Source organism: Saimiri boliviensis, chromosome 5 (assembly GCF_048565385.1).
Source record: "Saimiri boliviensis isolate mSaiBol1 chromosome 5, mSaiBol1.pri, whole genome shotgun sequence".
NCBI lineage: Eukaryota > Metazoa > Chordata > Mammalia > Primates > Cebidae > Saimiri > Saimiri boliviensis.
The window spans coordinates 94,708,378-94,722,245 of NC_133453.1; the positions used below are offsets into that span (position 1 = coordinate 94,708,378).

Genomic DNA, 13,868 nt, shown 5'->3' on the forward strand with positions numbered 1-13,868 from the left:
TTAAGCTGTCCAGGGGATTCTAGCATGCAGCTAGGATAGAAAGCACCACTCTGCCTAAGTGAGGCTCTTTGCAGTTTTGTCTTAGAACGAACTGGGTATTAAGTGAAACGGCTGACCCTCTACCCTCCTGGATGCCCAGTGAGGCAAGGCCTTAGTAGCACGTTATTTTTATGCTGTTAGGTTTTAAAACAATTGCTTTAGCCTAGAGTCCTTTTACTATTTTACCTATTATACTTGTTTGTGTGTACTGTTTGCATTTCTCCGTCTTCACCCTCAGTGTATCCTGAATGCCTTCATCAATCTCTAGGGTGGATTTTATGTTTATATTTGGCAAAAGCAAGTATTTAGCAGTAGTTGACTTGAAATATAAAGTAGATAAAGTAATATATCTAATTTTTAAAAAAGCAGTCACATTAACAATTTAATGTACCTTCAGAGTTCTAATTACGAGTTTATTCTTTTTTTCTGAGATGCTTTGGGAACCTTGCGTTTTGTTTTAGAGGGCACAGTTATTGGTTAGAGTAGGAAATGATAATTGTGCACCCAGGAGTGTATAAATAAAAATGTAATAGATTATTTGATAAAGGAGTCATTTTTTCTTTGTATGATTCAGTTGGTAAATATATACAAATCAAGGCATGAAATCATTTACTGGATAAGAGTGGACAAAATACCACATAATTTCATTAACCTTTAAGCAATGAAATTATAAATCCCAATGCAAATGTTTAAGGTTATCATTGCCTATCACCCCCTTTTGATTCCTACAGACTGTTAATTCTTCTCTGTCCTGCTGAGTCTTATTAAAACTTCTGACTGATGTACTTTTATTAAAAGATTTAGAATTTACCAATTTAAAACACTTGCTTCACACTATCACCTCTAATTTAACTAGGCCCATTAAATACTGTATTTTGCAAAGGGACAAAGTCAATTGCTGTTTCTTTAAAAAAAAAATAAATAGAAATGAATTTTAAATTCTGCTTAGAGGTAAGCAACTGCTGTATACTACTAGGTCTTTTGATAGCTGATTTGTTCCTTTAGTATGCAAATTTTAGGTTTATAGAGATCTAGTGCTTTTATTTAGAAAATATGCCCAGAGGCTAGATTGGTAGGCTTTAGGGAGATATCTAGTTTGGTGTGAAATAAATAGTTGTTAAAGGATCACATGAATTGGGTCCCAGAAGATGAAGAGTAGAGCTGAGACAGATTGAGGAAAACTGACTGTACTTCATTTCATTTGGCTATAAATATCACTGAATTAAAAATGAAGACAATGAGTGATGGCAATGCAAAGCAAATTAATGAAAATAAGCCATTTTTTGTGGGTTTTCTGAAAAGTTCTGTCTTCTGAGCAGTTTAAAGAAAAGGGTTATGTACACCCCTGACCAAAGAAGCTTGGTTCACATCGTTCTGGGAGGCCAGACTTTTGAGAGATAGTAGCTTTATCAGGAAGGAATGGGTCAGCTCCCCTCCCACCCCATGCAAATCAAGTCAGCAGCATCACTTCTGGTTAGTGACGTGACAGATGTCATAGAAAACCTTACATTCAAAACAAGAGGCCTCAGGTATGCTAGCTTAGATTGGCAATTGTGGATATTCTGGCTTGCAAATGTTGAATAAGAATAATTAAACTTTTAGCTTTGGGAAGTTTGTTTTAAGAGGGCATACACTTGTTTTGTAGCACTGCTCTTTTGGAATCTCTGACTTCCAAACATTTATTTTTCCTTAAGTAACTGAAAAATAATGAAATATATTCCTATATTGATAGTTTGTAGAATCCACTTTTTTTTTTTTTTTAAACAGTACGTATATCTTTTTGGTTGTCTTTAAACAGGCCCTCAAGAGATAGAATACTTCAATAGCGTTAGCATTTGAAATGGCCTCTGTATGCCTGTTTGTTGTTTATCTCTGGTGATCGAGGTGCAGAGGGCATGAGTGACGATGATGTGTGAGGTTGGGATGCTAGATTCTTTCATTGAGGCTGGAGGTTTGTAACCTTATCATTAAAGTTTCATAGAGGTGTGGTGGGTACACATGCCAAAGCCACAGTCTAGTAGAGTGAGGAATGAGAATAGGTTCTTGCCAGCCTTAGAAATGGTGGTTTTGGTAGAGTGATGGGTAAGGAAGTTAGGGTAATTCAAGCATTGAATGGAAGTTGAAGTAAAGACAACGAGCTTATATTATTGTTTTATTAAGCTTCACAGGGATAGTTGACAGGGTTGGAAGAACTGTGATACTGATGAAGAAGAAGGAACCGGTGGAAAAGAAAGGGAGCAAATGGATAGTACAAGTTCTTAGAAACAGCATAAATGAATAGGACTCATTGTACATGTAGAGGGATTAGTAATGGAAAAGAGAGTCAACCATGAGATAGGAATGTAAGTGTTATGAGACAGGAGAATTTGCATATGTAGAGTGTGGGTTCTTAGTTGCAGGATTCTTAGTTGCAGGCAACAGCTAGTTTGAGATGCCTACAGAGATGTATCACATGCTACTTAATTTGCAGAAGTGCCAAGGAACCAAAGTTGACTGCGAATAGCTAGGAACAGCTCAAGCCATGAGAAACACCCCATGATACTATTCTAGTAGAAACTCCGCTGCCATTTGCTACTTAGAACCTGTAAGATGAGGGATCAGTTAGTAGCATATCTACATAGTTGTTTCAGAAGAACAAAATACCTTCACAACAAGATTTGAACTCATTTGTAGTTGGCTACTTTCTTGATTTGCTCACTTCTTTTTAAACCTTGAGTAGATTTGGTTGAACCTAGGTCTCCTGTGGAAGACATGATGTAAGAACATCAGGGAAATGTTTTTGAGCTTTGTGAATACAGGAAGTTAGAGTGCATGTTAAAAAGGGATTGGGGTGCAGGCTGGGTAATTTTGGCTCTTGATCTTTCATGAGCTGCAATCAAGATGTCACCTAGAGTGACAATCATTTGAAAGTTCGACCAGCCTGGAGGATCTGCTTAGAAAATGGCTCTCTCGAGGCCGAGGTGGGTGGATCACGAGGTCAAGAGATCGAGACCATCCTGCTCAACATGGTGAAACCCCGTCTCTACTAAAAATACAAAAAATTAGCTGGGCATGGTGGTGCGTGCCTGTGATCCCAGCTACTCAGGAGGCTGAGGCAGGAGAATTGCCTGAACCCAGGAGGTGGAGGTTGCAGTGAGCCGAGATCGCGCCATTGCACCATTGCACTCCAGCCTGGGTAACAAGAGTGAAACTCCGTCTCAAAAATAAAAAAAAAAAAAAAAGAAAGAAAGAAAATGGCGCTCTCACATGGCTGTTAAGTTGATTCTGGCTATTTGGCAAGATGCCTTGTGTACCTTTCCCTAGGACTGCTTGAGTATCCTCACAATGTGGCAGCTGGTAGCTGGCTTTCCTCAGGAAGATCCAAAAGAGTAAGGAAGAAGCTGTAATATCTTTTAGGACAGACACTATTACTTCTGCTGCATCTCCTTGATCACTCAGGCCAACCCTGATATGAGTGAAGGGATTACACAAAGGCATGAATTCCTTCAGGTGAGGATTACAGGGGACTCTCTTGTAGGCTGGCTACCTTGTACCCTCTTCTCCCCTTTCTTTGATAGTACATGTTGATCAGATTTGTCTGTAGAAGCAAAAAATGAAATTCTTTTAATAGAATGGAACTTGACAAGAATTTGAATACAAAGTGGTTCTTTGTATTAAGGGTACACAGTGTGCAGTATTGTCAGCCATTTTTAAAGAGATACAGAAATGCCATTCATTTACTTGTTCTCAGATTTATAGTCTAAAAGCAGAGTTTGTGTCATAACATTACCACTCAATCTAGGTGTGTGTATTTTGAAGTGTAGAGATAATGAGGTAGTGATACTGTCTTCTAGAATAGCTATTCTGTCTTCATCTCTGAAAATTCACAGGTCTGGCTAGCTGTCCCTAATGTCATTTCCTGGTCTCAACTCTGTAAGACTCTTAGAGACTGAGAATGGGAGTGAAGATTTCTGTGACATGCTGGGTGGGTATAGACTGCTCTCTCATGCCTTGGTCACATCTTCTTGTTTATTTTTTCATATTATATATCACAAATTGAAATGATATTGCTCATATACTTGTCACCCTGCATCCTTCTCCCACTCACCAAAGTGAAGCTCCAGCAGAGTAGGGCTTTGTCGACCTGTTCACTGCTGAGTCCTCAGCACTGAGTGCAGTGCGTGGTAGATGCCCAGAAGGTGATTGTCTAAATACATAATTTTTTGAGAGAATATGCTATATAATTATTATTTCAAACAGGCCACCTCAAAAGGTAATTTTTCCCTTCTTCTACTTAATTTCTGTCTTTTCAGCCTTTCACTTATCCGCCTCCCCACCCTTTTTTTTTTTTTTTTTTTTGGTGATACCTCAGTTCAGGATGTTCTCTGTGGCTGTGAGTGCTTTCCCATCTTGTTCACAGTTGGTACCTGGAAGGTTCTCCAACCTTGTTTCTTTCTGATGTTGCCTATTCTGACTCTGGGATTACTATTTAAAGTAACTCTTTTAAGAGATATGTTTGGCTAATCCTGTAATTTTTGGTTGTGTAAACTGTTTGGGAGCCACATGTCCTATTGATCACACCTTGTTTTTTACTTGTCATAAATGGCCCTTTTTGGATAAGTCACTGTGTGAGTTCTGACCCTGTCAGAATTGATATTCCTAGGAATCCTGACTTTAATATACACAGAACAGGAAAAGTCATGATAGGCACCCTTGGGTATATATGGTAACAACTTAGTTCTTTCTCTTCAAGACTGTACGTGGCTTACAGGGATCCCAGGGCTGTATGAGTTAAATAACAGTTTAAATATGATGTATGCTCTCCCAGAAAGTAGGGTTCTTAAGGTATTTACCCCAGATCTGCAAGTGTCTGTGTTTCCCTGGGGGGGATCCCCCAAACCTGGAGTGCTCATCCATATGCATTCCAACCTGCCTCTGAGATGTTAGGCAAGCCTCAGCAGAGGTTCTTGACAGTTTTTTGGACTATGGACCTTTTGGCAAATCTGACAAACTATTGACCTTCTCCCAGAGATACTTATTTACATAAACCCACAAATTTTACGTTTATCATTCAGGAGTGCATAGATTACTGAAGGCCATCCAATGATCAAGGTTAAAGATCTCTAATCTGAATTATTATTATTATTACTGAGTTACAAGTGATTTGGGAAATCTCTGGAGAGACTGAAAATCTCTTATTAATTAAGAATAATTTTAGAATCACTCAGAAAATTTCTGCTTTTGCACATTCTTCTCCCATCTTGGAATATGCAAGAGCCAGACTATATCATCCAAATCAGCTCTTGACTAGCTCAAGATTGAGAATTGAGGCTGGGTTTATTTTGAAGGTACTAACTATGACTTTTGTGATCTTACAGGTATCTCTGCATTAGCCAGATTGGACATATGTAAAGGGACATCAGTATATCTGGATCATCAGGTAAGCAGATGGGACTTCATTTTTATATCTCCATCAATTCAGTCCTCTGGCGATATGCGGGCATTTTCTATAATGTCTCGGTTACTGCAGTGTGGGTCAGTAAGGTGACTGATATTTCTAAAGAGAAGGAAGTAGCCTTTTTTAAGTTTCACCAGATTATTTCCCTGCTGCTTAAAGTCAGATTTCTTTATTTTTATCTCATTATTATTTCATATATTCATACATCTATAGTAGATAATAATTCTCTACTTTTTTTAATGCATGTTATTTGGAGAGTTGTGGACAGCTCTCATATTGTTCCTTGGTTGTCAGCCAAGTTATAGACATTTAACTCCTTTAATCTTTCTTTGTAATTGAGTTAGCTTGGCTGCTTTTTCCAGATTTCACCCCCGTTTTATGGTACCATTAATAAACAGAAAATACAGTCTATTGCCTGGCTTCTTTTACACCTTTTTTTCTTTCTGTTTTCTGTTTTTGCCTTATATTCCTTGTTGAACTAAGGCCAGCCAGACATCATTCTCTGGACCACTTTGGCACTACATGAATGCCTTGCCTGCAACTATCAGTGTTCCATGCAGTACTACCATCAGCAGTATGTCCTAGAGAAAAAAGAAATGTAAAAGTCAAGCAGTGAGGAGCAAAATAATGCATTCTTTAATTACATGGCAGACTTATCCTTACCACCCAAAGTAAATCATTGTACCTGAGCCCTTTAACACAGCTTTTGTCATTCTAAAGTGCTGTGCATGGGCACTAATTTGAATAATAAGAGAAGCGTGAATATTGTTTGAAGTTTGCCCACTGTTCTCACTTGATTCCTTCCCCATGTTCTCACTCCCCCACTGCCTTTCTCAACACGGATCGTGACTTGTTATCAGATTCTGTGGCTGTGAGCAAAACTGGGCAGGGGATCATTTTGCCGGAAATTAGATAGGCTCAGGTGGTAAATGCTCCATGCCTCCATGTATAACATCTGAGGCAAGAGGTTTAGTTCTTGCTATTTCTGTAGCAGCTATTGGTCTTCTTTTAACAGCTGATTCAGTGGCAATGTACAGGAGGAAACTACTAGTAGACGTTTGGTGCTATTTATCAATACTGTATTAGTTGCACAACTTTCCCCCCTCTTATTGGCAGGGAGAAGCATTCTGCTTCTAGATGATGCTGAGCTTAGTGTACAGTATGCCAGCATGGGATCTGAGCTTGTCACGGTTCAGTTCATTCTTTCTTTTCATTTGGTTTGTAGAAAATGGAGCTCTACCTTGACTCATCTTGTGCCTTAGAAAGGAAAAAAGGTCATACATCTAGGAGCTAATGGCTTACTGGTGTCTTTCAGTCACCACATTCATATAGTACATATAGTTGAAGGTTGCAGGAGCACTCACTCGGCTTTCTTATTTGTGTCAGCTTCACTTCTAGTACAGAATTGAATAGGATCGAAGAGACGGTTTTCCTGTTTGTGTCTGTGGCAACTTTTTCGATGATTTGTGGTTTAATTCTTTAAACATTTTTGATCACTTATCACCTCTTTCTCTGTGAAGGCTTAAAGTATTCAGATTCTAATGTTACAATCTTTTCATCAGATTATTTAATTTTGGAGAAATCAAGGTCAGAATAGCAGCTGACGTAGTTGTCTCTGAATAGTGACCTAAAAATAATAATACTTATTTTTTTTTTTTTTTGGCCTGGATTTTATGGTCTGCCTTCGTGGCATCAGATTTTTAAATAAGATTATGTGATTGTGAATCATTTATTTCTTGGTCTCTGGCCTCTTAAACAGGTAACTGTATGACTTGGACTCTTTTTAAGTGTGCTTTTAAAAAATGTTAATCTTTCACATGGCTTTTAAACTGTTGGCAGTATTGTACTTGATGTTAATTTTGGTAGGCAGTTAATGCATTCTTCCGCGTAACTTTGTTTCTTGGGTCTTTTCAGGACCTGTCAGAGAAAACAAAATGCTAACCTGACTTTAAGGGGGCAAGAAAATCCCCCCCAAACTATATTATTCTTTGTTCTCTATGTGCATCAAAGTGACAATCCCACACTGTCTCAATTGAGGGAGTCTAGCACAAAAATGAAAAACAGCCTGGCACTGTTATAGGCTTGCAGCCAAAATGTTTTGTGTAGCTTGGTTCTGGCAGTGGTTTTTGTAAGGCAGAGGGTCTCCCCTCACAGCATCACCGAAGGAAGGCAGGCAGCCTTAGTTTTTCCTACTTACACCTTTCACCACCTCCCCCTTCTCTTCCTCTTTCTTCACACAGACCACCATTGTGAAAAGAAATATTTTTTTCTGAAATAGAAATATCATTCTTTTTACAACTTCCTCATTTAGTAAATGGCTTTGTTCCTTATAGAAGTTGGTGCTACATTTGCCTTTTCCACACTCTTAGATATTTTCTTTACAGTTGTATCCTTGCTGCTATTGCTAACTTTGGTCATGTTGACACAGTATTTTTGATTGGTTGGAATCTTGTCTGCTTCAGAATTTATTGTTTCAGTGGGAACTTTTGAGTAATATTTGCCTGTATTATATGGATTTTTACGCCAAGATATCTGTTGTTGAGACCAAAATGTCTGCCATTGTTTTCTATTTTCGTCTAAAATTCAGGGTCAGTTCATATCTTGTACAAATTGAATACTCATATTTAGAATGTCTGATAAGTCTTGTTTCTTGAAAAGACCCAAGAAACAAAGTTATACTAAAGAATGCATTAAAATAATGCATCTTCCATTAAAATGAAGGATGTGCATTTAAAGTATGTTTCATTTGAAATAAAAAATGCAAGGTAAAACTCAGAAGTGTTTTTAAGTTTACAAATTCTCACTAAATTATAATTAGTGACCCACTATTAGGAGTGTGAAAATGTGGCATAATGAGTTTTAAATAGAGATGATTTGAGCAGGAGACTAGATTTTCACTATGAGCAAGCAGTCTATGAAATTTCTTAGAATGTTCTTCACAATGTAAATGTGTTTTCTGTTGTATTAAGCAAAACAAAGGATTTACTTTTGAGTGATCTATTGTTAAAATTAGATTTTCAGAGTGGTCTATTTTAAAAATTAGTTTTGCAATCAAGATAAGAATAGTTAATAGGCAGAATATGTTTTTATAGGAGGAGATTGATATTATTTTGACTGATCTTTATTTTAAAAATTGCCAGTGATTTTGGGCATGGGGAGAAATGCCAGATATGGTTGATGGGGAGGAAGGCAGGAAACCATATTGCCATGTATGTACCTATGCAACAATCTTGCGTGTTCTTCATATGTACCCCAAAACCTAAAACACAATTTTCATATATATATATATATATATATATATATACACACATATATATGATTACTTTGAAAAGAAAAACTCATGTATTTTTGTAGCAGTGTAACCAATGTGACTGAAAAGGAAGTAAACAGTGGTTCATGTTAGAATTATTAATGTGAAACACTTTTATATGCCATATATACTGGGAAATATATATATTATGGGTACTTTAAAATTGTGCAATCTAAGGTGTTTTTTTGAGATTTATTTTTAATTTAGAAAATGCTTTAAAATTATTAAAAGGATTTGTAAAACAAGTGTATCAGAAGTATGCAGTAAGTAAACTCACCTGTTATTTTCTGTCATTCAGAACAGGCTCAGCAACATATTCAATACTTTAGCAAATCAAACAAATACTCAAATTGCTTTGTATGCATAATGCACATGTAATAAATGCTGTAATTCCCCATTGCTCCCAAAGCTGTCTTTTTAAACTTGCAAAGTGACTTTTTTTTCTTCTTTCCTGCAGAGCTACTAAATGAATTTGGGTGGGATGCCTGTTAAGTTATATGAATTAAATCTTTAGGTCAACATTTGAAACTTCTAAATTCTGACAGTTTTGAGAAAGAATGCCAGTGAAACTTTTTTCACTTGATCCAGCTACGTTCACGACTATCTGTCTTGAATCCCCTGTGCTAAGGTCTGATAATATTAACATTAGTGAGTAAAGATAACACATACACAAACCTCTTTTATTCTGTATATATTGAATAATGTTTATTGCATATTAAGCACTATTCAGTGACTTTAAATACACTTTCTGCAGTGGTTTAATTTTTATTTGCAGTGAAACCCTTTATTTTTCTATGATAAGAATATATCTTCCAGTGATTTAGGAAATGCTATGTGAATTGTCCTATTTATATATTTATTCTTTCTAACTACACACAGAGGCATAGGAGAAATTTTAAGAGCCATAATGTTTCAGCAATTTTTTGGTAAATATGGTTGAATTTTTCATTTTTGTAGAATAGAATTTATGGACAATAGATTCTGTAGTTTTAATTCAGAACACATACCCAAGCTATTATATCTTTATAGTTTGACATTATATAGTTTTCAGGAATATAATGTAGTAACTTAATCATTATATTTATAGAAATTAAGAGATAGCAGCAAAATTGAATTGTTTTTTATTTTAACTAGGATTTTATTAAGTACCAAGTTAATAATTATAACTAGTACTTTATTTCATTTGAATGTCAATATGGCTTTCAAACATAATGTCTTGTTTGATATCAAATATTGGTAATGTAATAACAAATAGTGATTTTTTAAGTTTATGTGGTCAAAATATGAGTAATCTTCCTTTAAGCATATGGTACATATTTTAATGTCAAAATTTAATAGATAGTATTGGATGAAAGAGTACATGTTAATTCAGTTGTTTGATTTTTCCTCTTAATTTTTTATACGTTTTAATTTCTTCCACTCTCTGACATATTACCATTCTGTAGATTACTTATACAAGTATTCATATGTTTTCTATGGCATCTCACACTGCTCACTTTTTATCTATAGTACCATATGAGTTCCTCTTTTTTAGGTTTACACTGCATATTTTAAGCTGCTGATAGTGTAAGTAGATTGCAAGGTAAAGTGACATTTAGCTTTTTGAGTTAGCTTCATTTTTAGCATGAGAACAGGTTTTTTTTTTTTTTTTTTTCTTTTCCTCCTGTCCTAAATCTTCTCGTATTTCCCATTAAAACAATCTTACTAACATTGAACAAAGAAATTCAGAGATTTGGCTAAAGCGGCAATTGAAATGCATCAAAAAGTGGCTACTACAATACAATTTTATTAATGAATGATCTACACTGGTTCCAGCTGTGTCCATGTGATTAGGCCTTCACCAGGCAACAATGGGTATTTCCCTATTGCTTTTACTTGATTTCCAAGAATGTGTCATCCGTTACATCAGCCTCTGCCAAAATGTCCCTGTAAAAGTGTTTTTTTTTTTCCCCCTTCTAAATTTCTGAAGCATAAGTTGAATACCCACACATAGCCCTGCTGAAATATTGTTTCTATTGAATGGTGGCCTAGGTTTGTATGCCTGGTGATGCATACCAAAATCTCAGAATGTAAATGAAAGTAAATGTTTATTAAGTTTATCAGTAAATTTTTGGAAGTGTGGTTGCCTGGTAATGCTAAAGATAGACTATTTTAGCTTTTACATTTCCATCTTAATATTTTATTACAGTGGTATAATGTGTTATAGAGGTGGACAAGCTTGCAGATTGAAGTGGGGATCGTCCAGATTGTTCCCTTCCCTGGACCATATGGTATAGTTCTAAAAGCCTTTTGTACGCTGTCTGTTCAGTTTATTGTAAACTCAATCTTTAGTGCACCTGAAAAGATAACCAAATAAAAGTGAGCCTGAGAAAAAGGACTTCATATCATATAAGGACCCAGATATATGTTTTTGAAAGGAGATAACTGAAAATGAAATTGAAGTTGAGTTGATAAACAAGGGAGGTTTGTCATTTTCTGAATTTTTTTTATATCACATGGATTGTCATAAGTTGTCTTTGAATACTGCTTTTAAAATGAAAGCATTTGGCCGGGCGCGGTGGCTCAAGCCTGTAATCCCAGCACTTTGGGAGGCCGAGGCGGGTGGATCACAAGGTCGAGAGATCGAGACCAACCTGGTCAACATGGTGAAACCCCGTCTCTACTAAAAATACAAAAAAAAAATTAGCTGGCCATGGTGACGCGTGCCTATAATCCCAGCTACTCAGGAGGCTGAGGCAGGAGAATTGCCTGAACCCAGGAGGCGGAGGTTGCGGTGAGCCGAGATCGCGCCATTGCACTCCAGCCTGGGTAACAAGAGCGAAACTCCGTCTCAAAAAAAAAAAAAAATGAAAGCATTTATGTTATGTGACTATAATTATTATCCTTATTTATCCTTTTTTTTTTTTTTCTGAGATGGAGTCTTGCTCTGTTGCCAGACTGAAGTGCAGTGGCACAATCTTGACTCACTACAATCTCTGCCTCCCAGGTTCAAGCAATTACCCTGCCTCAGCTTCCTGAGTAGCTGGGACTACAGGAACACACCACCACGGTGGCCCAGTTAATTTTTTTGTTTTTTGTTTTTTTTTTTTAGTAGAGATGGGGTTTCACCATGTTGGCCAAGATGGTCTCTCGGGCTCCCAAAGTGCTGGGATTACAGGCATGAGCCAGCGGGCCCGGCCGTTTATCCCATTCTGATAATTTCAGGAAAAAGAATGTAGCTTTGTTTTGTTTTACAGAGGAAACCTCCACCTGTGACTGATGCTAAGGAATATATAAACCACAGGTTTTATGAATATATAGATTTTTCGACTTACCTTCCTGAGAATTTAGGCTAGATAACTCAGTAATTTCACTCTGTGAGGAATTAACTATACTCAGAGTTGAAAGATTTTTCAATTCTTATTTGTTTTCCTTTCTTCCCTCACCCCTACCTTATTATGTTTCTGTAATTTATTTTAGGAAAATAGAATAGGAGATTGCTTATCCCACATGCTAAGATTCTTTAGAAGCAGGAATGAGTGATTTCTCCTCACTCTCACTCTCCTTCCCTCCAAAGTAAGCTACTGTTTGAGAAGAGCATTAGACATTACCCACTGCTTTTTGGCATAGGAGATCCAAAGTTGAAATTCTACCAAATGGGGGGAAAGAAAGGAGAGCCTGGGAAGAACATGATTCTTTACTCTGTCATTACCCTGAACCACTGAAAGGGTAACTGAGAAGCACTCAGATGTTACTGGAATGTGTAATTTTCTTTTGAGTGGCCACAGTGAAATATATTTAAATATATTTGAACAAAAAAGGAGGAACTAGTATATGTGGTGTATGGAGTTGATGGTGATTGAAATTAATGAATCTTTTCAGCACTATACAATAGAAATTATCCCAAGAATAGTACACATTTAAAATTTGTCCAAGAGAAATGCACATAGAGAATGATTATTGTATTACTATTACCTTAGGGAGATGACTAGAGATAGATGGAATATTAAATAATACAATAATGCTAGTGGTAAATTAGACACAAAATATTTGTTGGGATATACATTTTTCAAGTTCAAAAGTTCTCTAAAACAGAATTATTGATTTCAAGTATGTATGTGGAGTCTTCCTATTTAAAGAACACTGTTGTTTTGTGATCTTTCATTTATTCTTAAGCCACTTTCTAAGGTGCTCACAAAAATGAAAAGCATTGTTTACACTTTCACATAAATTGGATCCCTCCCTTTTTATCTCCCTCTGTTTTCTTTCTTTTCTCCTTTCTAACCTTCAGCTATTTGCTTATATGTATATTATATATATATGAATGATATATGTTATACTATAGAAAAATGTTATCTTATAGATTTGAGGGATTGAAGGTTCCAGTTAAGAAAAGAAAAATCTTGTAATTAACTATGCAACTAATGGATTTCCATGGAGGAATTTGACCATGTTTATAGAGATAATTCAGATTATAGAATATTGTAGAAAATAAATTTCAAAATTCTTTTTTTTTTTTTTTTCCTAGCTAGGACTGGATTATAGGTTAAGAAAGGAAGAATCATAAATAGTCTAACTGAAGTATCTCTTACTTTAATGGTAAAAATGCCTCTGGCTCCAAGTAGTAGTAAATCTTATAGTGATTAAATCAGTTAGGGTTTTATTTGTCTCATAAGAATCTGACGACTGTCAGTTACAGGTAACTGATACTATCAGAGATACAGGTAATGTCTTCCTTCCCCACCACCCTTAGCATGTTACCTTTGCCTCTTATTTCACTTTCAAGCAGGAAGAAGAACAAAGGGAGGAGAGCTCATAAGCTTTCTTCTCATGGATACTTTATCTTTTCTTTAGAAAGGGATGTTTGCTCACAGGGACTTCTATCTACTTCTCATTGGTCTAAAGTATGTCCCATATAACTACCTCTAGAGTGAGATAATAAATATTTTCACTGTCTAGCATCTAGAATGAGATAATGAGTATCTTAACTTCTAGCCTTTTTTGGAGGAAGGCAGGGAGAATGGGAATTAGAATGAGTGTTGAATGAGCCATCCTAAAGTTATCTGCTGTACTTCTTTAATTCCTTTGTATAGTTAGTTGTTG

The 13,868-nt window shown here is 36.2% G+C and overlaps 1 protein-coding gene across 10 annotated transcripts in view; it reads left to right on the top strand.

The window, feature by feature from the left end:
* GTDC1 (glycosyltransferase like domain containing 1) overlaps positions 1–13,868 on the top strand; it is a 424,620-nt gene that overhangs the window by 96,026 nt on the left and 314,726 nt on the right. For all 10 annotated transcript variants that reach the window (XR_012517769.1, XR_012517768.1, XR_012517770.1 and 7 more), the window contains exon 2: positions 5,397–5,458. The gene's annotated coding sequence lies outside the window, so the exon portion shown is untranslated. The remainder of the gene's footprint in view (positions 1–5,396; positions 5,459–13,868) is intronic.